Source organism: Ambystoma mexicanum, chromosome 11 (genome assembly GCF_040938575.1).
Source record: "Ambystoma mexicanum isolate Mex_15411 chromosome 11, UKY_AmexF1_1, whole genome shotgun sequence".
In the NCBI taxonomy this organism is placed as follows: domain Eukaryota; kingdom Metazoa; phylum Chordata; class Amphibia; order Caudata; family Ambystomatidae; genus Ambystoma; species Ambystoma mexicanum.
Window position 1 is genome coordinate 287,389,102 of NC_090934.1, and position 26,811 is coordinate 287,415,912.

A 26,811-nucleotide genomic window follows, 5' to 3' on the forward strand; every position below is an offset into this window, starting at 1 on the left:
GACAAAGTTAGATGTAGAGTTCCTGCCTGGGATTGGTGGATGGTTGTGTGACTGCTTAACAGCAGCCAATGAGAGAGTGCTGCAAAGAGTGAATTTAAAAGGGAAGAAGGGCTTCCTCTGAGTTACGGGGTCAGGGGATTCTCAGATAGGGCGTGCCACATCCAGGGTTTCTCAGCATGCCTGGCATGGAAATGGGACAGTGGGGATTAGCCAATCAGGTGTTCAGGTTGTTCTTTACAGGAAGTGAGGGTAATCATTTTGTCATTGCTTTGTTGGTTGTGTAGTGAAGATGGCTGGTGTTGGAGAGAGGCAGAGCCTTAGTGTATGGATGGTGGGAGATTCATTTGTGTATGATCTCGAGAGGTATGCCCAGGCAAGAGGGGTTTCTGGTGTTCTTGGGCTTCCAGGCCTGCAGGCTTTGTGGTACAGTGGGCCTGGCCGCAATTTGCAGGCACTGCTTGCTCTTTGCAGAGACATTGGTTCTTTTGCTAGTCCTGGTGTTTTGGTGGTACACTGTGGAGGAGAGCATTTGGGCTACATAAGTGCTCCAAGTTTGGTTTTTGTACTGAAGGTTGGTGGAAGAACTGATGATGCTTTTCTCTTCTGAAAAGGTGTTTTGTTCTCCAAAATACCACCTAGAGCAGGATGGAACAACCCCAATGTCCTTTATCCAAAGCAAAATGCTGGAAGGCACCTCATTAATAGAGGCATGGGTGTAGTTTTGCAAAGTGCTGAGATGTCTGTTTTCTCTAATGACAACATTGACTCCCTTAGTGTGCACTAATTTACCCCAGATGGCATTTCGATTTCCATTCTTGGAAATGTTTGTTTTTTCTCACAATCTAAGGGATGCTTTGCAGAGGTTGATGTAAGGCAGCAAGGAGGAAAATAAGAGAACCCCCCTCCACAAAAAATATAAACCAAAGGTGTTTGTTTAGTAGCCCCTTTTCAAATCCACCACAATAGAGGAAATCTCGAACGCTGGGTTAAATTTCTCTCCCCAACCCCTTGATTTGGACGATTTATCAGCGAACACTGCAGTAGTTTGTGGATCGCACGCGCCACATCCTGGACCTTTAAAGATGTCAGGCATGGAAATACGACAGTGGAGGCCAGGAGATTGGCCAATAACGTTTCCTGGGTGGGTGTGGTGTGCAATGGCTATGGCTATGGCTTTGTGTTCCAGGAGGCAGAGTGTCTGGATTTTGGGGGACTCTTGGATACATTGCTTGTAGGTGTATGCAGAACGCTGTGGAGTGGCTGCACATATTGGATTCCCTCATGTGAATGTGCACTGGTATGGAGTGCGTGGCAGGAAGTAGCTGGGTTTGCTTCCCCTTCGTGCCACTTTGATGACGCAGCATCATCCAGCCAGTATTATTGTTCATTTTGGAGGGAACATTTTAGGCCACGTTACTGGAATCTCTCTGCAGTGTTCTCTGATGGAGGCACTTGGAAAAGTCATGGACATGTTTCCAAACTCCCGAGTAATTTTTCCGAGATGTTGGCATGTCCTCCTTCCACAATGAAAACATTTCATTTCGCAGCACCACCATTTTTCGCAGAGATGGCGTCCATCTTACTGATGCTGGCAATCACCTTTTTTTTGCGTAATATCCAAAATGCTTTGCAGCCCTTCTTGCAAGTATAGCAAGTATTTGTGTATGCAGTAGGAGTTGGCCACTTCAAACCTTCCAAAAACAAAAAAAACAACCAGAAAGGCTCTTTTCAGGGCCACCACTTTCTCCTGGAAAATAATGCAATGCAATGGTTTACATGCTGCCACCACCTGCATGTTTTGGAAGTCTGTTGACTACCTCGCTGTCTGTGTACTTCGCAGACTGCGCAGGGGCCTGCACCATTTCATTGGCACTTCTATTTTTAAACTTTGAAAGGTGACTCTGAATAGAGCCATTTTTTGTTTGTGTGTTTTCTTGTTTCATATTTTTTGGAGTCTTTTTTAACATGACACACAAGGAAAGGAAGGGTTGGTAGGGAAGGGGCACCAACCACACGGACGAAGGGGCAGGTGGAGAGAGGAAGATGTTGAGTGGGCCTCATGGAGCTACAGGGCACTTTTTGTGCTCCTGCACCGTAGCCTTGAAAGCACTCTGGAATTGCTCAACCCTGCAGAGTACTGCATCTCAGTACATGCAAAATACTGTGACCTTTGAAAGGTAAGGGTCAGCTGCACTGCGTATGGCCTGCGAGAATGGCTCAGGGATCCACAGGCCCACAGGAGTGTCCCTTGTGGTGACAGAAGCAGATGCCAAGGATGCTGCAGAGGAATTCAACCTACTTCCCTGCTCAAAGGGGATGACCCTCTGAACTGCTACCTTGTGGTTCGACCTCAGGTGTCACTGCATGAAGGTGGTGCCGTAGCTGTACAGCCCAGGTTTGCTGCAACTGTACCATGTGGCACACATTGCAGCAAACATTGGTCGCACAGGCCTTGGCTACCCCGATTCACTTTGGCAGCAGGTAGTGGGGATTTCCCCTACCTCATGCTTTTCCTCTTCTTGTTCCACCTCTGCATCACCATGCCTGTTCCCCTCCCGAGGCCCTCTAGAATATGGTGGTGGTGGTGGGGGAGGTGCTGAAGAGCCAGCAGCAGCACAAGCAGCAATTGATGCCATCGTAGAATACTTTTGCTTATCCAGAAAACAGGAAACCAGGAAGCAGCAATCTAGTGCAAGCTGCAATCTGGCACAGTGCTCTGTCCTGGAAATACAAAAACAGAATGAGGAGCAGCACTGGGGTGTGGCCTTTTATAGGGCTGCTGGGGAGCGCTCTGTAAACAGTTGCTTGCTCTGTGAATACTTCGAACCCCAAAGTGGGCCCAAGAAGTTGCAAAAAGTCTCTAGATCGCCAGGGCCATGATCTGGGACCTCTGCAAGGGATATGTGTCACAGTAAAAAGCCTTGGATTGCTCCAAAAAGCATTTCTTTGGTATCTGGGGTCACAGACAGTGTTTGCAAATAAGGACCAAAGATCAGCGTGGGTGCGGTCACATGGTGACGTAGCAAACGTTTGTAAATGGGACAGCTGTCCGTAGGACTCCTACTGCACAGGATGCGGTATGCGCATGCGCCTATGTTTGCAGGACAGCACCTGGATCCCCGACCTAATTAAAAGTGTGACACGTGCTGCAGACCTTCAGACAGGTGTGGTTTTCAGAGGGCACAGGGGATCTAATGTGTATGCGCCCAAGTGTCCATAGGACAGGGGCAGGATCCCTGAAATAATTAAAAGTATGCCACAACTTTACAGAACTTGCAGACAGGCGCTGAGTTCGGAGGGCACAGGGAATCAGATGCACATGCGCCAAGGTGTCCATAGCACAGGGTTTGGGATCCCCCCAAAATAATTAAAATTTCAACAAAACTTTCCAGACCTTGCAGACAGGCGCGGTGTTCGGAGGGCAAAGGGGATCAGATGTGCATGCAAGCAGGTCTCCGCAGGACAAAGCCTGTGCCCCTGAATGATATAAAGGTGCATCATTATTTTGCGGACATGTCCGGACAGGCGCAGTGTCCATAGGACACCTTCATTTTGATTACGGACAGCCCAGACAGTCGCTCACTCTGCGGACTCCGAACGGGGCTTTTTAAGATAAAAAAACACACACAAACACAGCAACAGTAAACACATACAATTTATTAAGCCACATTAAACCATTCCATTAAGAAAGGGAAGGGGTAGCAGAATGGGAAACATACGCAGGGAAAGTGGGTTTATCCACAGGCTGGTTATCAGAGGAGGAAGGGTACGAGATCTCATTATAGCATCTCTGAGTGCAGGACATTTGTGGGGATGGTTGGATGCGGCAGGGGAAAGCGGTACAGGTGCAGGCGGGGCAGTGGTACTTTTTATTTCCCATTATATGTCTATCTACAGTTTCAAATTGGCAAAACTGTTGTTTAATTGGTCGATATTTGCCACCAGGCTCAGTAGTTCATTTCCCACAGTGGCAGTTTGGGTTTGTATGTGCCCATCCACTTGTGGAGCAGCTGATGAATCTGTGCCTTTCCCTTCATGCGTAGTTTCTACTGTGTAAAAAAAAGAAAATGTTTCAGTTACATGTGAAGCAATGTGCATTAATATTCGTACGTTTTAAATTGCACTGTGTACCATGACAGTGACTATCTTAAAGACGGACATTCTCCTCAAACTACTCCAGGGTGCTTGCCATTACTGTGCAAAAAAATGCATTTCACTCGGCATGTACACTGAACAAACTGCGCAGTTACAGGAAGAAATATAGTCTACTTACCACTTTCTATGTTGTTATATTGCACTTCTCCTGTGGCCAGTTGATTCTCAGTGTATATGCAAAGCAGCACTGAGGTATTACTTTTGGATGCACAGGTTATTTTCCTGCTCGGGGAATTCCATTATGTTGCACATCTATGTATTTGCACTGCTGCTTCAATAAGTATAGTTTGTAGACCTACTTCATTTTTCCTTATAATGCAGTTATGTGTTGCTCTTTACACATGTTCAGTTTCTTTGATGCACACTACAACAATGTAAGACAACCACTGAGCTTTTGGGCACTTTGGATGCTGCCTGAATTCTGTGGATGGTCGCACAGTCCGCAGACTCTGTAGCTATCAACTTGGGCCAATGGGGTCAGCATGTTTTATGGTACATGTATACAGATTAAGGGTATCCTGGTAAAAACCTGTGAAATTCAGTGAAACAACTTTGTTAAAGGGACATTATGGTTAAGTTGCGCTAGTAAAAACCTATCAAATTCAGTGAAAAAACTATGTTAAAGGGAAGTTATGGTTACTTTGCACTAATAGAAACCTATCAAAACCAGTGGAAAAAGTGTTAAAGGATATTATGATATTTCAAAAAAAGCGGGGTAGAAAATTTTATCCACTATAGCTACAAGTATCTGGTAATTGGGACACTCAACCCAGCCTAAACATTTGCATACTAGTTAATTATTTAAGTTAGGTTGAGTGTCCCAATTGCCAGATTCTTGCAGCTATAGTGGATACGATTCTCTACCCGCCCTTTTTTTGAAATAGCGTGAAATTCAATCTAACTTAGGAGTGTGCACTGTCCCTTTCCCTTACAATTTACCTTGTATAGTATTTCTGATTTAGCGACGTGCTGCCATACCTAAGATTAGACCATAATGGCCATATATTGAAAAAATAGAGATGAGGATACAAAATCATTGCTTTGAGTACAGGGGAGTACACGTAACTTACCCTTGGAAACAACTAAAGAAACACTAAGAGATTAATTTTTTACATTAGAAAGACTGTCCATCAAAGAAGTAAATAAATATTTTGAAAAGACAACAATGCTTAATTATTTGAAAAAAGGGCAGATACCCCGTGGACTTAGAATATTGACGTTCCTTAACTTTAGTAAACCCGAGGACACAGACCTAGCTGATCCATGGTAAACCAATCTTAGTTCAGTTCTAAGGGGATGATAGAGTTGCTAGTAGAGCATGCAGACAGGGAACACAAACGAGTTGAAGGGGAAATGGAGGTTTTGGAGAAAGAGATTAAGGAAATGGAAGCATCGGAAGTGATCAAACAAAATACATTTATAACATTTGATGAAATTGTTAAAAAACATCAAGAGGAAGTGAATCTAGGAAAAGCCAGAAAAGTCTTATGTGATGATCGGGATTACAGGGTGGATAGTGTCTCCACTAGCAGTACACCAAGCTCTTCATATGTGATCTCAGATGGCGAAAATGATGGGGTTGCAAGACCAGATAATCCCAGTACTCTTGGGTATGAGAAAAAGTTTTTTTTTTTTAGATCAAATAGGTGATGCAGCAAAGGAAATCGAGCGGTTACCAAACATGTAAAGTTCCAACCCCAATCCATACCAGTATTATACCAACAGGTCCCATGCAAGAGGCAAATGAGGAGGCAGCAAACATACCAGAATCAACAAGAGACAAGTAAGGGTGCAAACCAGGTCAGAGGGAAGAAGTCACAGAATACCACTGAAATGAGAAGGGATGTGAATTTGGTCGGATCATCTTTTTGAAGAGAATGAATTATGGGTCCTCGATCGTGGGCTGTCCTTTGCACCTACCAATAAACAAGATCTTACTACTGCACAAATTGACATTTACAAATACATTAGGAAACTTAAACTAAAAAGGTTTTTTCACATTACTACCTGGAAAAGTAAATATAAGAGACATTGCCCTGAACATAGTAGTCTTTCTATTCAGGATGTTCAGAACACTGTATTGGCAATGTCCCTATCAGAGAATACTAGCATCTGTCCGAAAGTGGTCCTGGATGACTTGAATATCGAAAGTACCAACATACTTGAAACCAATTTGAAACCCAAATCATGTTTCATACCATCTACCCAATCCAACTGTCTGATAGATACTTTTCACCAATCCATGGTTAATGATATTCATAAAATGTCAGATAAAATGCGGACAAGAAGGAGACAGTATGGGGCAATTTAAATGTTCATGAACAAGCCGCATCGCAAAGGTTACAGAAGTATGATAACGTGATTATTAAAGAGGCCGATAAAGGTGGCAATATTGCCATCCTAAATCAGAGTGACTACATTAAAATGGCTGAGACCCACCTTACTCAGCCTGGTTGCAATGAAAAAATCTATTGTGAATCTGTAACTAAAATGATTACTGAACACAAGCTACTCATAGATAAATGGTACACATTGCAACTAATCTCTGATGAGGAAAAAAGCTTTCTAATTTGTGAAACACCCTGTACACCTTAACATTTTGCTTGAGTGCTGAAAAAGTATTTAGATCTTCCAGATGGAAGACAGGTAATCAGTGGCAATGGATGGCTAACAGAGAGTATGCCCAAATATATAGATACTTTGATAATACCAGAAGTGTTGAAATTAAAATCATGTGCGAGAGATACGATGCACGTACTTGAGATATTGAAAGGGATTAAATGTAACACAAACCTTATTTTGGCAACAATGGACGTTAAGGTGCGTCTATAGATCATCAACTAGCTCTAGCTACTATAGATGATTTATTTCATAATAAATCAGCTTCCTTTATGAAGTCGGTCCTAATGTTGAAATATTTTCTTGCATTTATGTTACAACATATTTTTTTTCTATTTGACCAAACCCTATATAAGCAGATCAAATGTGTGCCTAGGGGGGCGTGTTATGCACCAATTTTGGCCAATTTATTCATGGGTCAATTTGAATACACTCATGTGAAGAACTATCCAGATGTGGCCACAAAGATATACATCTGGATGAGAGATATAGATGTCTGGGGCATGAATTTTTGGATTGTATGGGGCATCCCCCCAGAATTGGTGAACAGCCGATCCCCTACTTACTGTACGTGGATGACCTGGTCTTATTGTCTCAGACTCTGCAAGGTCTTCAGCGTATGTTCACAAGACTAGGGGGGTATGCATCAGAAAACAGATTGATTATTAATGTTGGTAAAACACAATCATGCAGCCCCTCCTTGGCAATCAGGAGATCTTTTCCCCTGCATTCGTGGTCGATCCAAGGCATTAATTTGGACAAGGTGTCCCACTACAAATATTTGAGGATCAAAATCACTAATAGATATAGTTTGGGGGATATGAGTTTAATGAGGAACACGAAGCTACTCCAATTAATTTCCCAGTCCAGAATTTTGATCAAAACATTCGGCAAATTCTCCTTAAAACATGTAGTGGATTTTTATAAAATGAAAGTGGTACCGATTTTATTGTATGGTATTGAGGGCATGGTCTTAGACAAATCTCAATCCTGGGAGGCCTTGGAATCAAAGTACTGGAAGGAGATTTTAAGGTTGCCCAACGCGGTCCCGATTGCCTTCATACGATACGAACTGGGGCTATTGTCGCTGCAGGCACAGGCAAGTTGGAGACAATGCGCCCTGTTGCGCAAGTGTATGTTAGGGGTAAACACTGACACAGTTTTAGATGTTCTAGCCTCGGCCCTGCTAAAATCAAGAAATGCATTCCCGAGGAAATGGTTGAAATATTTACTGAATCACATGATGGATTCAAATGTAACACTTGAACTGTTGCTTCAGAATCCAGATTGCGCTAAAGTGAAGAGCTATCGAGCCGACTGGGCTGGGACTCTATCTAAGTGTATACACTATAAAGACTTTAACATCTGGGCTTTTGGTGTAAAACCTGATGGAGTGTTGGCCCCATACTTGGCGAAAGCTCCATCGCCGGTTATCCGGGCTGAGTTAAGGTTCAGGCTTAACTTATGGGGTACGTGCAATATATTGTCTAGGCACAAAGTGATTACTCTAGACCTGAATTATTGTAGTTATTGTAAAGATGTACAGCAAAAGGAAACCCTCCAACACTTGCTAGTTGAATGCCCGTCCCTAAGGTTGGTACGGGAAAAATGCTCTGCTCTGGAGAGTTTAAATGGCAAGCCATGTTTTCAACCCCAGGAGAAAGAGTGTGGATTGCAATAGTACAGTTTTTGAGATTGGTGCTTCCAAGGGGCGATTACTCCCACCAGGATAAATAACCTGTAGGACGCTAAGGTTAAAATGAAGCCCCGGTATTTAGTGAAGATCCGTAATTCAAAGCTAATGACAAAGCTTCCCTTGGGTGTTTTTCTGTACCTTGTTATTTCTTTACCTTGTTTTATTCTGGTGTATGTTGCCTGTGATTGGGCTTATTTTAATCTAGCGGACCGGTTTATTATGGGAGTGTATCGATTTAAAAATCATTTGAGATGTAAGTGTAAATCGAAATTGTCCTTCTTATGTGTTTTTTAAGTGTTTTGTATACGTTTTTGAATGTGTTCTGTATTTAGTCCATACTATTTGAAAAGTTGTGTATCAACTAAATCAAATTAATTAAAAGAAATATAGAGATGATATTCCGTTAATTTGGAATGGAACTGAAGATGAACTCACTGAATTTAACAACTATTTGAATGACAATATGTTTGGCATTGAGCTTACTCTGGAAATAAGCAGACAACAGGTGACTTTTTTGGATCTGTATATCACAAGTGAAGGGAATGATTTACACACTCAAACCTTTCGAAAAGAAACTGAGGTCAATGCAATTTTACACTCTAATAGCTGCCACAAGAGAAATGTCATAGATAATGTTCCCAAAGGAGAATTTCTATGGGCCAAAAGGAACAGCAGTAGAAATACTAATTATATTGTTGAGAAATCAGTTATTGAGGATAGATTCCTCCAGCAAGTGTATAATAAAGATGCTATCAATAAGGCCAAGACTAAAGCTGATAATGTAAATAGAGATCAGCTCCTAACTCTTAAAACAAAGATAACAGAAATAGTAACCAAGATCAGGCTGATCACTCAGTTTTCACAAGACAATGCAAGTATTTATAACATTTTCCAAAAACAGTGGCCAATTTTGCAATTGGATTAAATGTTTTCCAAATACAGTAGTAAGGAACCAGAGTTTGCATATACCAGAGCACCTACGCTCAAAACCATTTTGAGTGCTAGCTATATCGGCAAGTAATGTGGATCACATTCAAAGGGGCACTAAGTGGTAAGCCAGTAAAAGGATGTTACAAATGTATGAACTGTACAATGTGCAAAAATGCTTTAAACAATGTGCAAACCTATGTGACGCCAGATAAACAGACCATTGAGATAAAGGATCTAACTAATTTTACAACCAAATATGTTATTTACATTATTATATGTGTTTGCAATAAACTGTTTGTCGGTTCAACCATCAGAGAGCTTTGCTTCCACATCAGAGAGCATTTAAACATGTCAATCGCAAGAGGGAGAAGACTATCCTTACAGGAACATTGAGACACGTGTCCTCAACTGGATAATAAGGAGGAAAGTAAGTTTATTAGAATCAAACATATCCACCCAAGCTACAGACTTGGGGACTGTGAAAGAAACCTCAGACAGCAAGAATCCAGACTAATTTGTAGATCACGCAGCACTACTATTGGACTGAATAAGGACACTGAGATGGAAACATTTCTGTAAGTTCGGAAAAAATGTTACGATTTTTTAAGACTTAATGGGGAGAATGTACAATGTAATTATACAGGAGGAAAACTGCATGTAAGGATCGGTTCTTTGGCTAGGGCCCTGTGTCCAGTTCCATTTCACGGCGTTCAGACTATAGGTGAAGTCACCCATTCATTTGTTGCAACTAACCATTCAATAAAAGTCCCAATATCAGGACTAGATAGGTGCTATAATTATAGCTCAGGGGCAACATCCTCTATAGTACATAATCCTAATTTAAGATACTAATATATGGTGTATGGACCGAGACAAGAGTAGGAATCAATAGATTCTTGTGAAATTCAACTTTATGCTGTAACCCTAATGGGTCTCTTTTTAGTTAGATCATTTAGTAATCAGTGTTACGCTCACCTGGTATCCACAGGGACGCCACCCAGCCGGGTTACTCGCTGGTATGCTTCTTAGCTTTGCCCTGATGTGGTCTGCGGGGAAGATTCTGCCTTGTGGTAGAATTAGGTGTGCTCTCCGTCCTGCCTTCTTTGCAGGGGCACGTTGTCTTTCATGGGTGAGTGCGGTCCAGTTACTTCACTGACGCCGGCCTGTTTGATATTGTTCAGGTAGGTCTTATTGCTTTTCTTTAGTTTTGCTGCTATCCTGCATGCCATTCTTTGTTTAAAATTTCTCTTTTTTCTCCCTTAGGTATGCGGAGCTTCGGCGCGGCGAACTGGCTTGGTTGAGCCCTGCTGGTAAATGATGGCGCATTAAGAGCGCTATGATGTGGAAAGTAAGCGCTATGTGAAGCACTGCAAAGTCTTGCCTTTGCTAACTTGTGTTTCTTTCCTTGTAGGTCGCAGTGTTCTTCAGCGTGGGTGGAATGTCCGGAGTGGTGCCAGCCGAGAGGCGACCAGCTAGGTAAGCCTTTTGAGCAGTTTGTAATTTGTAAATGTCTCTACTGCTTTCTTTAATATTGCCTCTATCTTCCTCTTTCAGGTCGTTCTGTCCGGGAGGTGTGCAGATTCGAGGAAGCTGTTCTCAGTAACTGCAAGTCTTTAAAGATGAAGACTGCAGGTAAGATGCTGCTGCTAATGATGTTCCTTTTGTCTCCTTGCAGGTTCTGCTTCTCCAAGGTTTGAGGGAATAGCTGGACACGGTGAGCGTCAGGTTGCAAGCTGCAAAGTAACGTTAAGCGTGTTGTCTTGCTCGGGTGTGGTTTAAATAGCCTGAACAAAATAGTCCAGGTAAAGTAGCCCTAGGCTGCCACACCCAAAACACTAGACTGCATAGCTTGGTTCTTAGGAACCAAGCTATGTGGATGCCTCCATGTTGGCTGACAATACAATAAAGTAGCTCCCAAGCATATTGTTTTTCATGGTGTATGAGCCTGGCGCTGCCAGGACTAGCCACATGAGCGCTTTTGAAGAGGATGCCAGGCTCTAGAGGCCCAGGTCCTGACTCCACCTATCCAATGGGTTTGCCAGGGGGGGTTTTGGGCGAGGGTTGTGACAATCAGGTGCTAACTACTAACAGTCTATAGTCAACGACTCAATGTGAACAGTCGAAATTGCTGAAATAAGTTCATTCTGTAACTTACAAAAAGCTGGCCAATCTAAATGTGTGCCTTTTTCAGTAAGAATCACTAGCAATCAGGTGTTACTAGCGGGTACTTTAATACATATTGTTTAACATATCATCAGATACTAATCTTATCTTTACATTTAGTATTTTTTGTATTCATCACTGTCCATGAATTTGCGGTATTTTTGTCAAAGATGCCTTCAGTGACGGCAGGACATCAGTGAAGTCATTGCGCCATTAACGTAGTAACGTCATGATGCTGGCAGCGTGATGACATCACTACGCACTATTCTGTGCAGTTTTGATCATGAGCATATTCACAGGATGCCTATGGAGGGGATGTTATGATAGAAGAGCAGCATATAAAATGGTGAGTATAATTACATGGGGTTCCTCTGTTTCTCTGGGATTTTGCCTTCGACAGCGAGCAATACCATATATGGAAAATGCATTTTAGCATTCTTTCAGTTACCTAATCGGGAGTATGGTGAAATACCTTTTCTACAGTTAATCTGCATATCCTACAACAGAGAACATGACTAACATGTAATTACAGATCATGACTAATTGTGCTAACAGGTATATTTAACTGTTACTCTCTTACACAGACACCCATGCTAATAAACATAAGCCCTCCCATTTTATATATACTATACATATATTTATATATATTTCTCTTGCAGATATTCCCCTTTGGACAATCCTGAAATAGCCCTGACATTAGTTACTTTTTTACAATCATACCTATGCTAATTAACACTAGCACTTCCATTATACTGTATAGATAATTAAATATATTTCTTTTGGAGCTATTCTAATTAAGATCACCCTGAAATAGTCCAAAAAAGAGTAAGAGGAAACAAAGATCTCCCTCCATTAAATCAACCTATCCAATTGGTCAAGTGAAGACTCAATGATTATAGGTAACATTTCTTCACAAATAATAACCTGATAAAATCGTTTTTGAGTAACTTGTATGTAGAACTAATTTAGTTGTTTTGATTTCATAAAATCGGGCCAGGCTACCATGGGTCAAGGATTATGAAGCATTGGTAAATTGAAAAAGATTTATAAAATACAACTTTATTGTGAAGAAGCAATGCACATATTTATACTTAATGGTTTGGAATCTTTTGAACATATAAGTAAGCTTGGTGGGGATGGAGGACCTAGTAACGACATAAAGATATGAATAACATTTTGGTTTATAGACCTCAGATAGAGTTTCAACTCAAATACACGGTGTTAAATGTCTATATGTATAAAAAATGCTCATCTGAGCTTTCAGATTTTTTAGATGTATTTTCCCTCTGGTCGGGTGCTGGTGGAATGGGTACAGGGTCTATGTCCAGGGCCAGATCCTTAGTAAGCAATCACCATGCAATGGCACATATACCTGTAACTAGTTATATCTTAATTCTGATATTCATGTATGCAAGGGACCGCTTTCTAAGGAACACATGTAAATGTATCATGTACCATGTGCTCATGTAAAATGGACATATGATTCTATTAATGTGTGATTAATCTGCCTAATAAGGCATTATACTTTAACCTATCTTCTAACCTATCCATTTCTCTCTCTTTCTCTCCCTGTGAACCCATACAGATAAAGAATTGGCTAATATTTTAACCAGTTCTGTTACAAACCTCGAAAAAGCCAAGTAGGGCATAACATTGGCACGTGCTGTCCAATGAGTTATTGTTGGATTAGATTCTAGATTTTATTCCAGTCATCATTTAAAGATCAAATTGTGATTGTGTTAGGACAACTGCACATTATGATTTAGATTATGGTTTTGGGTTAAACGTGTATTTTAGATTGTGACTGCAACTTTTGATTTGTAAAATAAATATAGATTATAATTTGTATAACACTCAGGTTTTTATAAGTGTACATTGGTATCCAATATCTTATAAATTTGCTATAAACTGGATTACTCTGTTTTCGTTCTTTATGTAACTTATCCGCAACACAAATGCATCTAATTTATTTTGCAATAGAATGTTGTTTAGATCAGTACTTCTTTAATATATTAAGTTGTTCATGATAGGTCTCCCAATCACCCCTGACATCTTGTTACCAACATTATAAACACAGCCCCTAGGGTCTTTTCATTAAAATTAATTTCACATGTGATGTCATGAGTGATGTCATCAATGACATTTGTGATATTATCTTTGCTGTTCTGGGTGTTAGTCTTAGCAGTGCACGGTGGTGGTGCGAGTTATGGTGCTTAGCTTACCATAACTGGCACATTTCTGATGTTTTTTGGTTTTACTTGTAACCATAACTTCACATTAACAATGTTTTGTCATTGAATTTCATAGGTTTTGATTAGTGCAACCTAACCATAACGACCCTTTAACACTGTTGTTTCACTGAATTTCATGGGTTTTTACCAGGATACCCTTAATTTTACTACGTGTTCCTTACATAATACTGACTCCCTTCCCCCCATTGTGATAGCCGCAGAGTCTGCAGACAGTTGCATGGTCGGCAGACTTTGGACAGCATTCACACTGCCTAAAAGCATAGGGGTTACCTTAGATTATCATATCCTAGAATGAACAAAGACATACTTTAAACTGCAACAGAAACATGTAGCACATTTAAAAATTAAATATGTATACACATTATGTACTTATAAAACCAGAAGTACAATATTATAGGTTGTGCAACATAATGGAATGCACCAAGCACAAACGTGAACTGTACATTTAACAGTGTAACCTTGTGATCACACTCAGAAGCAACCTCAAGCTACTCAGTAGAAAGCCTTACACAAAGTAATATGTTCACTATATTTCTTCCTGTAACATTAGAGTTTTTTGTATGTACATGACTTGTAAGAAATAGCAGTATTATTGTCCTTATACAGAAATGACAAGCACCCTGGAGTGGTTCGAAGAACCCCCATGATGAAATGCTTGAAGAAAATAACTCTAAAGGTACATAATACAATTGTTAAAGTGGAAACATTATTGTAAATTGTTGCACATTTCACTAAAACATATACATAGTGCAAATGAAGAAAGTGGTCCAGAATTACCGGTAAATCAGGAAGAAGATGGCCATAGACAGCCCCAAATTGCAAATGCTGCAAATTAACTATTAAGTCTGTCTGTCTGCAAAAATGGATGAACTGTACGCTAATATTGCACGGTTAATGAATTTTGCCAAAAGTCATATTGCAGACAATATTCAATCCACTGCCCTACTTGTACCTGTGCGCTTCCCCCTTTCTGAGCCCATCATTCCCACAAAATTCCTTCAATCAACGAAGCTAAGATGAAACCTCAATCCCGTCTTCCCCTCATGAACAATCTGTAGAAAACCCCAATTCACCCATATATGTTTCCCATTCTAGTACCCTTTCCCTTTCCAAATTAAGTGTATTTCTGTGTGTTAATAAATGTCTAGGTATCTACTGTTGGTGTGGGTTATCTTTTTTAATGCCACGTTTGGAGACAGCAGACAGCACGACTGTCCGGTCTGTCCGTAACCAAAATGGAGGTGCCCCCGAACAGCATGTCTGTCTGGACATCTCCACAAAGTCATAGCACACCTTTATATAGGTTGAGGGCCCTGGTCCTGTCATGCGCATCTGATCCCCTGTGCGCTCCGAACAATGCACCTGTCTGGATATATCTGTGAAGTTGTGGCACACTTTTAATTAGTTTGATGGTCCCACTCCTGTCCTACGGACACCTAGGCAAATACACATCTGATCTCCTGTGCCCCTGAACATCTTGCCTGTCCGGAACTGTCTGCCGCACGTGCGCACACCGCATCCCGCTCAATAAGTCTCCTATGGACATCTGTCCTATCCGTCCTATCCGTCCTATCCGTCCTATCTGCAGATGTCCGGGGATGTCACCATGTGACTGCACCCTCGCTGAGTGTCAGGAGTATCCGCAGACACTGTCCTTCCCCCCGACAGTTTAAAAGGGCATTTTTGGCCAATCTAGGGTGTTTTAAGCTAATACTTCACCCCTTCAGAGGTCCCAGACCATGTCCTGGTCGATGTAGTGATGTTTCACAATTTTTTCAGCCCTTCCTGAGGCTGGAAGTGTCTGCGGACAGTCGCGCAGTCTGGGGATAGTACTATATAAAAGGCCCCACCCCACTGCTGCTCCTCATTGTGTTTCTGGATTGACTGAGCACCTGCAGCAGATTGTTGTTTCTGGTTTTATGCTTTTAGTACAGAATGGCATGCATGGCTGCTGCATCTGTCTCATCATCACCACCACCAAAACCATCTGGAGGGTTTGGAGAGGGGAACAGGTGTGGTGATGCAGCGGGGATCAAGAAGACGAAGAGGGTGAGGTAGTGTAAATCCCTCTCATCAGCTGGGAGCATGAATCTTGGGTGTGGAGGCTTTTTACTACTGTTGTGTGGCACCCAAGGCACGTGCGGAAAAGGTTCAATGCACTGTACTCAGTGCTTTCGAGGCTTTGGTCCGGGAGCACCAGAAACAGTGCCCCCTACCTAAGTAAGGCATATCCAACATCTTCCTCTCTCCACCTGCCCCTTTGCCCCTGTGGTTGTTACCCCTTCCCTACCCAGCCTTCCCTACTCTTCCTTGTGTGACTTGTGTAAAAAATCCCAGAAAATCATAAAACACAGAAAAAAATACACAAAAAATCAAATAAATACACTTCTTTTCAGAGCCACCTTTCACAGTTCAAAAATAGAAGTACCAAAAAAAGGTGCCGGGCCCTAAGCAGCCTGCGAAGTACGCAAACAGCGTGGTAGTCCGGAGACATCTAAAAAATGTAGGTGGTGGTGGCATCAAAAACATTGCACTCTTTTGCATGGGAAAGTGCTGGCTCTGAAACCTTTTTTTCATTTTTTGTTTTTAAAGATGTTTTTGAAGTTTTAAAGTAAAGCAGGCAACAGCTATTGCATAAATCTTGCTATAAAAGGGCTTCTTTTTGAAAGGACTTGTAAACAAACACCTTTGTTTATATGTTTTGGGCTTTTCTCTTGTTTCTTCCTTTACAGGCTTACATGAACCTCTTTAAAGCATTGCTTACATTGTAAAGGAAAATGGCACTTCCAATGTTTGAAAATAAATGCCATCTGCAGCAAAAAATGTCACACTCTGAGAATGAATGTTCTCATTCTCAAAAGAGACCATCCCAACACTGCACAAACAAAGAAGATATGCCTCTGTTCACAAGACACCTTCCTGCATCTTGATGATGACAAAAGACATTGGGGCAGTGCCATAGTGCTATAGGTGGTATGTGAGAAAATAGCACCTCAGCCCATGGAAAAAGCAGCATTCGTTCCTTTAGCAAGTCCTTCAGTGCACTCTGCAATCTTACTGCGCTATTGTACCCCAAATGCAAAATGGGGCCAGGCACACCACACCACAAAGCCTCCACACCCTCAAATCCAATGTTCTCAGAAATGCCACTTATCTCAGCATACCTCTGCAGATCAGATGCAAAGCAAGCTCCCACCATCCACAAACTGACTCTCTCCCTCTCTGCAACCGCAGCCATCTTCACTACACACAGCAATGACAAAATGAATAACCTCTCTTCCTATAAAGCTCAACCAGAACACCTGATTGGCAAATCCCCACAGTCCCCTTTCCATGCCAGGCATCCTGAAAAGCCCTGGATGTGGCACTCAGTCCATGGACTACCGTGGTGTCCGTGGACCCCGTAACACAATACAGTACTTCTTCCCTTTCCACTTTACTCTTTGCAGTACTTCCTCATTGGCTACTGTTAAGCAGTCACACACCCATCTACCAATCACATCCAAGAACTCTCCATCTACCTCTGTCATTTCAGTTCAACACCTCAGATGTACTGTTCAACACTCAGAGTACAGGTCTCCTGTTATTCCAAAGCAACTGCATCAGAAACTACCTGTAAAAATCTGCAAGATTTCGATATGCATATGCAGATTCAACTACATCTGCATCCATCAACACAAAGTACAGATATGCAAATATTTTGTAAAGTACATTTCCAACTCTTTTTCAAATGCATGTCAACAGGGTTCCTGCCACTTACCCTGAATAACCTACTCAATATTCATACTCTCATTTCTCCCATTGCCTAACATGAAGTGGCAGTTAGTTACAATGCTGTGTGCTTAGAAAGTTTTATTTTAATGAGCAGTTTCATAACAGTTTCAAAACACATATTTCAAATTCAGCAGCACTCTGTGATTTTTTGGTGAAAGAAAAGAAAGCCACATTTGAAACATTTCCATAGCATGTTAAAGTGCCAGATCCTATGTGAAACTTCAATATATCACCACAGCATGCATGCTTGCCTAAGTCAGCCATTCTAATGTGCAAACTGTTATTTTCATCTTTCATTCTGTCACTTTTAAAACCACTTCTCCCTCTTACAAAGCTGCACTAAAACTCCCACAATGCACACTCAAAACGCATGCATGTTAGTTAAGCATGCCATGTATATGGATTGAAAAATGACAAAATCCAATGTGTTTGAAATTATTCATTTCAGGACCATTTGAAGGAAAATAAATGAATGCATGTGTACATTTACAGCAGTGTTGTGTGTAATTTTTAATAAATAAATGAAACAAAATGGAAACAATTTCTCCGACATATTGCAATAGCACTCATGTACCAAGCATGCATGTGTGGGAAAGTGAATGAAATTGCACACACTTACATTCTCCTTTCTAATCTGTACATGCTTTTTTGCTTCTCCATTTTTCTCTGCATACTTGGACTTGCAGTACTCCATTTCTAATACAAATAGTGTAACAACAACTCTCACACTTTAAAAAAGCCAGCCCCGTAGGGCATACTTATCACAGGACCACCAGCCCCATCACCAACACTGCAGGGCTCCCATGTTGCCATTCCCATGCAGTGCTATGCAACTGCTTACAAATAGAGACTAATATTTTCCACCCCCTGACTTTCCAGGCCAACATGACCTGTAATGTCCTAGTGACACTGGAAAACTAGCTGGCAAAGATTATTAGGAATTTGGTGGCAACCCATCTCCAGCAAAAGCTGTGTTAAAGCCATACTCGCAATCACGTGCAATGTTACTAAATCTTCTTCCCAACAACTCCTACAGTGCAACGATATTTCTTCTTGTGCTACAATTACTTTGCCATTACAACACATATGCACAACTGTTCTTCTTTCCCAATTGCAGTGAATAACAGCCTCCTGAAAGATAGCAACATCTCTCCTAGAATATAAAAAACATGCAAAGTAAGTGCACTAGTTTACTAGTATTGTTTCTGTTACTCATACAGTGGAGTGCAGCCATATAGTAGCCTACAAAATTCTTTCAAAAGCACCAGCATTTACTTCACTCTTACTCATGGCACCTCAGCAGGTACACTCTTTGTATAATCATCTGAACACTAGTATTGTAACACCCACTAGTATTGTGAAAACATCATAATTACCTTACTTATTCATGCACAGTACACTATCTTATGCACTGAACCAAGCCCTTCACACATCCACACACACAGCTACTCTTCCAATCTTCCAAGCCAGAACTAACAGCCCATTGCACAATCACACAGCCCTCTATTTATGCCTGCACTGACATTTACACACTCATTCACAATGCACACATATACATTGCACAACTTTCAAACCCACACTTTCCTGTTTTCTCCAACAGACAGACCAGAATGACTACTAAAAAGCAAGTCCTAAGAAAAAATAGAGCAGAAAAAACGAAAAGCATGCAAATACTTGTCCACCTCTAGCAGAATGTATAATACATTTTCAAACAAAACAGCTAATACAGTCAGTCAACACAGCTGAACCAGGTAGCAGTAAAGACACAATGGCACCTCTTCCCAAATTAAAAATTAAAATAAATGTATTAAGAAGAATAGAAGTACTAATAGCGCTACCACTACAGCCACCAATGTTAACATAGCCACAGTTAAGCATTCCGAAAAATGTATGTTACAAAAAATGTTCCACCGTAGAGTACTTCACAATCTTATAAAAACAGCAGAAAAGTCGCGCTCAACCCTTAAAGATTATTGCAGAAGACTAATCCTCAAAGCACTCATTGACAGTGCAATGCTCCTGAAAAGAAAATTGTTTATATTAATTTTAAATAGAATGAAACCACTATCAAAATTAATCAGTAAACTGCAAAAGGTACTTCTAAAGATGTGCAATGTCAACATAGATACCTTTGCAAACTTCTGAGAAGGTGACTGGATTCACACAAGCAGAACAGAACCATATATTAATGAAGAGGCATATGAACAAGAGCAGAACAAGCCAATTTCCATACATAGCAGTGGGTGAGGGTATGAAGTGTTGGACAACGGCACTATGGCACAAGTAACCCTCATTGAAAAAATGTCCCCAACAAACTTACAATCAACTTTACATTCCACTGAACCAATCCGTCCAGTCTACAAATGGCTCTGCAACTCAATGTGTAACTTACGGAAACAATCCTTCTAATCTTTACGCCAATTCCTCAATCACTATGTGAAAGTAAAAGAAAACATTTGAATAAAAACTTAGCAAACCATGGACTCCTGTGCAGTGCGCAATTGCACTGGATTGCAAGGACATTCATTATCCTACATTTCAGGCTTGCAAAAACACCTTCACCACATCCAAATGTTAGCAACACACCATTCCACTCTACGGAATCTTGTCCAGAGACTGTACTATGCAAAAAGTCCTGCTTTAGCACAGCCAAATAACAACTTCTACAAATAGACCACATCCAAAGTAAATATTTTGGAAGAGAAGATCACTTAGAAAATCCAGTAACTTTAGAGAACAGTAGGGAAAACGTTACAAATGCCAATCTTCTAATAAAAACGTACAAGAAAGAAATAGCAAAGTTTAAAAGCAGATCTGCTGAAGTACCAAACCAATTATGTGTGTGTTGTCGCAGAACTTTTTATAAAAAGAACACCAAAACTGTAGATATGACGTACAAAATATAAGACAATGAGGAATCCCAAAGGTTCCAATTAGCTTTCTATCTTATTACAGAAAACAAATACAAAATTACTAACCCCTCAATACTTTGCACATACTGTAATACAAAGCTTGATAATAACCAAATGTCATCACAGACTATTACTAATAACTTGGAAATATTCCGACTTCCAAAACATCTCCAAAAGCTTAATTTGTATGAGTGCATTATATTCCAAACAGTGCACCCATTTCAAGCTATAATACGCCCTATACGATCCTATTACAGGCATCCACTATTTTAGACCAGTATACAATTCACCCACTACACTTCAAAGACACCATAGACAATGCACTAGAAACATATCAAATGCGTCAAGCCAAAAGGATCTCCAATAAGCATATGGGAAAAAAGTGTAGAAGCACAAGCCTTCCCCCTTCTCTTTCCTACAGGAAAAGGGGGGAGATATGATGACAGATACACACAAATAACTACATAAGAATACCGGTCTTTACAACTGTATTCTGATGACCCCAGATTCAGACAAAACGTTGAATACATATTCCACCTCCTCTTTGAAAGCAAAATAGCAACTCTATGTTACAAAGTTGCGCACTCATTGAAAAAAATTTAAAATGTTTTAAACATGTCTACTACCCAACGACTTCAAAAGATAAAAGACAAAGATAAAGTTTTGCTGTCAAGCATAACAAATCTCTTGGCAAACATGCATGGTGCAAAAGAATACTGGTTCTGATGTCACGCTGATGTATGGTGTAAGGTGTATGCTACGGAACCTTTGCCCACCCAGATGGTTTGTCACTTTAAGTTGTGCAGAATATGCATTGGAGGACTTGCATGACTTCCTATGCATAGCAAACCAAAACGAAGAAGGGATAGACATAAAAACACCAGGAGAACTCTGCTCTATTGACCCTGTAAATCTATCAAGATACTTTCCCTGCTGCTTTATTGCCATGCTGCACTTCATCTGTAATAAAACGATTCCTCCCCTCTGAAAATTGCAACACTTCTTTTGGAGAAAAGAATATCAGTACAGAGGAGCACTACGCATCCACATGCTTTTGCTGATAAAAGATGCTCCTAAATTTGGTCATGACAGTGATGCCACTGTTTTACAGTTTATTCACAAATATGTAACCTGCAACATCCCATCAGAAAGCACACATAGTGAGCTGAATACACAAATGTTAAGCTTCCAAACACATAAATGTGGCAAACAGCCGGTCAGATAGCACTGCAAGTAGAACTCTCGGTTTGACATCTGTGCAGAGACTGCCGATGCAGGTTCGAATCACGGCAGGGCAAAACTCAGCCTTTCATCCTTCCAAGGTCGATAAATGAGCACCACGCACCGTGGTTAATAATAATCAGCGCCCAGATGCCTGAGGGTTTATAGCGCTATATAAACGCAAACAAATAAAATAAATATTGAAGACGCATATATAAAAACAGGCAAATACTATACTAAATGCTGCTTTGGTTTCCCTAGACCAGTTTCAGCAAAAGGACAAGTAAACAGCTTAATGTCTTCTGTTAGACACAGTGCAAAAGGCAAATCGCCTAAAAACACATACTGCATTAAAAGAAACAAACTTCAAAGTACATCAATGATTACAATGCAATCATTGCCCTCTTGTGGAATACAAACATAGATATACAATGGGCCTCATTAGAAGTTTGGTGGTAGCCTTGCCGGTAAAACCGAGAGGCTGTCGCCAAACTTCTGAGTATTTCCGGCGCCCACGAAAGAGCAATTACTGGGTCATTACAGCCGTGCCAGACCCAGTAATTGCCCTTTCACGGGTGCCCAAACAAAATACTCCCCATTCCCATTGAGCCCGGGAATGGGGAGGTCGGATGCACCATCACCGTTATAAACGGTGCCGGTCCATCCGACATGCTGTGCTTACGGGTGCCTTTTTGCCCGCCAGGTCAGACCATTCATCGGCTGGTGTGAAAGGCAACTCATGGCATACTATTTCTAGTCAACTTTGATGCAAACAAAGTCAAGGCTGATATTCCTTGCATCGTGGAGTACAACAAACTACGTGCACTCTACACACCCCATCTCAATATGTACGCTGTTCCTCAAAAAGGTAAACTTGTTCAAAGAAAGGTAATGCAAACAGAATTTATAAGAGATCTCCCAATAGTACCACCAAAGAAACTAAAATCAACTGATAGTCCATCAAGTAGCACAACCACAAAACGATCTAGTGCAAATGCAAGTGTGCATCCAACAGCACAAACAGAGAGAAATATGTCTTCTGAAAAAGCAAGTGAAGGTCCAGCAAATGACACAGAAACACAACACTCCAGTCCATTTAAATTTTCCAACACAGCTGGTGTAAATTGCTATGCAAATGTTGCAATCAATCTTCTGTTTGTGTTTATTATTTGATAATGCACACAAAACCCAGGGATAGCCGGGCACAGCAGGTACAAGGTTACTTAAGCTTAGGTTGCATACAGACTATATAAAAAACATAGAATGCGGTACATACATGTCGAAGCAAGCGGTTGGAATGAAAAGCTAACATGCTACAGTATTGAGAGAAAGTACTACAAAGTAAAGGTGTAAGAGCAGAATCATCTTAGATTAGGTTGCAAGGGTATCGTGGCCGTTGGGAGCCATGAGAATTAGCTGTCGTTGGACCAGAGCCAGTTTTTTACCTTGCATCTGAAGTTAGAATAGGGCATGTTAGCTCTCAGTGCAATGGGCAATGCGTTCCAGGCCTGGGCAGCTCTGACAGGGAAGCTTGCTCCGCCCGCTTTAGATCGTCTGAATCTAGGAGTTTCGAGCAGGTCGTGGTTGGAAGCCCTAATGTGGTGACTGGATGATTTTCTTGTCAGTCTGGCCGAGATGTAAGGGGGTGCTGTGTTGTTGAGCCCTTTGTGGGTGAGCGATAATGTCTTCAGCAGGACTCTATCGCTGATTTGAAGCCAGTGGTGGTCTTTCCTAATGTTAGAAATATGTGCCCTGCGTGGTATGTCAAGGGCTACTCTAAGAGCGTTATTTTGGAGGATTTGCAGTTTCTTTATAATGGATTTGTTGGCACCTGCATAGAGGGCATTGCAATAGTCCAATTTGGACATTACTAATGCGTTAGCTAGCATGATGCAGTTCGTTTTAGAAAGGTAAGGTCTACAGGTCCTGATTAATTTACAGGTGTATGCTGTAGATGATGCCAGGGTGTTAACTTGTTTTTTAAGAGATAAAGTGGAATCAAGGTAAAAGCCTAGGGTTTTTACCTCAGTAGCCACCTTGATAGTGTTACCATCTATATTGAAATTGCGATAGTTGGGACTCAATTTTTTTAGATTGGAGTCGGACCCCAAGATCAATATCTCAGTTTTGTCGTCATTTAGGCAGAGGCCATGGGAGGCCATCCAAGCCTGAATGAGGAGGTACATTTTGTTTACTAGAACGGTGTCTTCGACAAAGTTGCCTGATAGAGGTATGAGAATCTGTGTATCGTCCCTGTAGTTGGTACAGGTTACCCCTAGTTTGTCAAGTTTGTCGAAGAAAGGCTTAGTAAAGATGTTATACATTGTCGGGGAGACACATGAGCCTTGTGGGACACCACAAGTGATCTGGATTGGGTCCGCTGCCGCTACAGGAGAGAATACTCTCATCGTACGGTTAGCTAGGAAGGATTGTACCCATGCTATAGCTTCGCTTGAGAAATGAGCGGCGGACGCTAGGTGGTTGCACAATACTGCATGATCCACTAGGTCGAAGGCCGCTGATAGGTCAAGGAGGAGGAGCATAGCTGTGGTGCCATTATCCTTCAACTCGTCGATTTGTGTTTTGAGGTCAATGAGGGCCGTTTCAGTACCATGCAGTGGTCTGAAGACCGATTGCTGTGAACCTAATAGTTGGTGTGTCTCCAAATAATTTTGGATTTGGAGGTAGGCTACTCTATCGATAATTTTAAGGAGAAATGTGACCGTAGTAGTAGGCCTGTAGTTAGTGGGGATTGCTGGTTCGAGTGTCTGTTTTTTGAGTAGAGGCAGAACCCAGGATTCTTTGAGGTTAATGGGTGCAGTACTCGTGTTAAAGGAGGCATTGATGAGTTTCGAGATGAAGGGTGCTAGATCTCTGGCTGTATCCTTGATGATTTGCGCAGGGCAGCTGTCACCTTGGCAGTTCGATGGTTTGAGGGATAGAATGACCTTTTCAGTTTCCAATATGGAAATATTGGCAAACTTGAAGGGTTTACAGTTATTTTGGGTGGATGTGCTGGATATCTCCTTCAGTGGGGTGGTGTGAGTTCCACTAGGGGTTAGGGAGGCTTTTTTCTTAGCAATTTTAGATTGAAGGGTGGCGATTTTATTTGCTAGGGCATTTTGGATGCTGGTGCACCAAGATTTGTCCTTAGGGACATTGTCTGTAGGGGCAATGGGATTTTCCAATTCACGGAGAATGGTGAAGAGCTCTTTAGAATTTGAGTTCGCTTTACTGATTCTATCATTGAAAGAATCTTTTTTAGTTTGAATTATTTCCTTTTTGTATTTTTTGGCGAAGTTGGCAAGCGTGGTTTTATTGTCAATAGAAGGAGTATGCCTCCAAATAGCTTGGAGTTTGCGTTTTTGGATGCGCATTTCTTTGAGATGGGGGGAGAACCAGGAGTTAAGGTGAGTTTCACGTTTACTTTTATGGAGTTTAATAGGGGCAATCAAGTCTAGAGCTTTGGTCATGGAGTTGTTAAATGACTCAACTAGCTCACTAGGGTTGGATTCATTGGAGCTAGCTGTGAGAGTAGGTAGGACAAGTGGAGGGAGTTTTTCAGCTATGATTTCTTTTTTACTTCTTGTAGGCAGGGGGGGTGCTATTTTATTCTTTTTAGGTTTGGGGGCTCGATGTTGGCTGTGAAGCATACAAGATAATGGTCCGTCCATATTTGAGGTAGGATACCAGAGATGGTAATGTTGCAGTTGTGTTTGGCTATCCAGTCTAATGTGCGTCCTTTTGTGTGTGTAGGAGCTAGGACATTTTGGGTAATGCCGTGATTGTCTAGGTTGGGCTTGTTTGTCTTCAGCGTCATTAAAGCCAAGGTTAAAGTCACCTAGTAGAAGGAGCTGAGTAGAGTCTTTGATGCTGTTAGTGAGGAGGCTAGATAGGTCTTCCTCGAAGTTGCCTAGTGGGCCTGGTGGTCTGTACACTAGAAGTACCGTTAGTGTGCTGTTATTTGAGATGGGTATTTTAGCTGAGAGAAGTTTGCACGATGTGATTGCTGGGTGTGGGGTGAGTCTGGCAGCTAGCTGCATTTTGGTTATGAGGGCCAGACCACCTCCTCTGGTATTAGGCCGGTCGACTGTTAGGATATTGTAATTATCCGGTATGCCAGTCATGAGGGCAGGACCGGCTGCATCATGGAGCCAGGTTTCTGTGACAGCAAGGAAATCTAAAGCCAGTATGTCAGCTATTTCAGTGTTGTGTGCTATAAGGGACCTAGCATTGATAAGGGCTCCTGATAATGTCGGAGTAGTAGTGTTATCTTTGGCAGATCTGGGATTAGGGTGGATGGGACTCCTCTGTATGTATTGTAGGTCCTCAAGTGGTTCAGGACGATTTATCATCACCAAGTCTAGGAGATTAGGATTATTGGCTGTAGAGGTGTGTGTGGGTACTTGTGGGCTGGTTCTTTTATTTTTGATGTCATAGAGTCGTGGCAGCCTAGCTCTAAGTCGCAAGTTTCTCTCTTGCAGGTTGCACGGTGTAGAGTTGGTAAGGGCCATTGTTATGGCGATGGTTAGGAGAGTCCAGGCTAGGGACCCGTGCGTGTATGAGAAGCAGGTCTTAGTATCGCGCATTTTGTGAGAATGGCAGGATAACACCTGTATTTGGTAAATCCGGTAGGGACTGGGGTGCAGATGTACTATCACAGAGGCACCTAGATTGGGCAAACCTGTTAGTGTCTAATGGGTAGGTGTGCTGCAGCAGGGCTTCTGACTTGGAAAGTCCTAATCATGGCTAAAAATGCATACATATTGCAGCATAGCATCTAGTGTTGACATAAGACATAAGGCCCAACACAGTTTAAAGTGGTCTGAAGCGACCATAAGGCACAACACAGTTTTAAGTGGTCTGAAGCGACCATAAGGCACAACACAGTTAAAAAGTGGTCTGAAGCGACCATAAGGCACAACACAGTTTAAAGTGGTCTGAAGCGACCATAAGGCACAACACAGTTTAAGGTGGTCTGAAGCGACAATAAGGCACAACACAGTTTAAAGTGGTCTGAAGCGACCATAAGGCACAACACAGTTTAAAGTGGTCTGAAGCAACCATAAGGCACAACACAGTTTAAAAG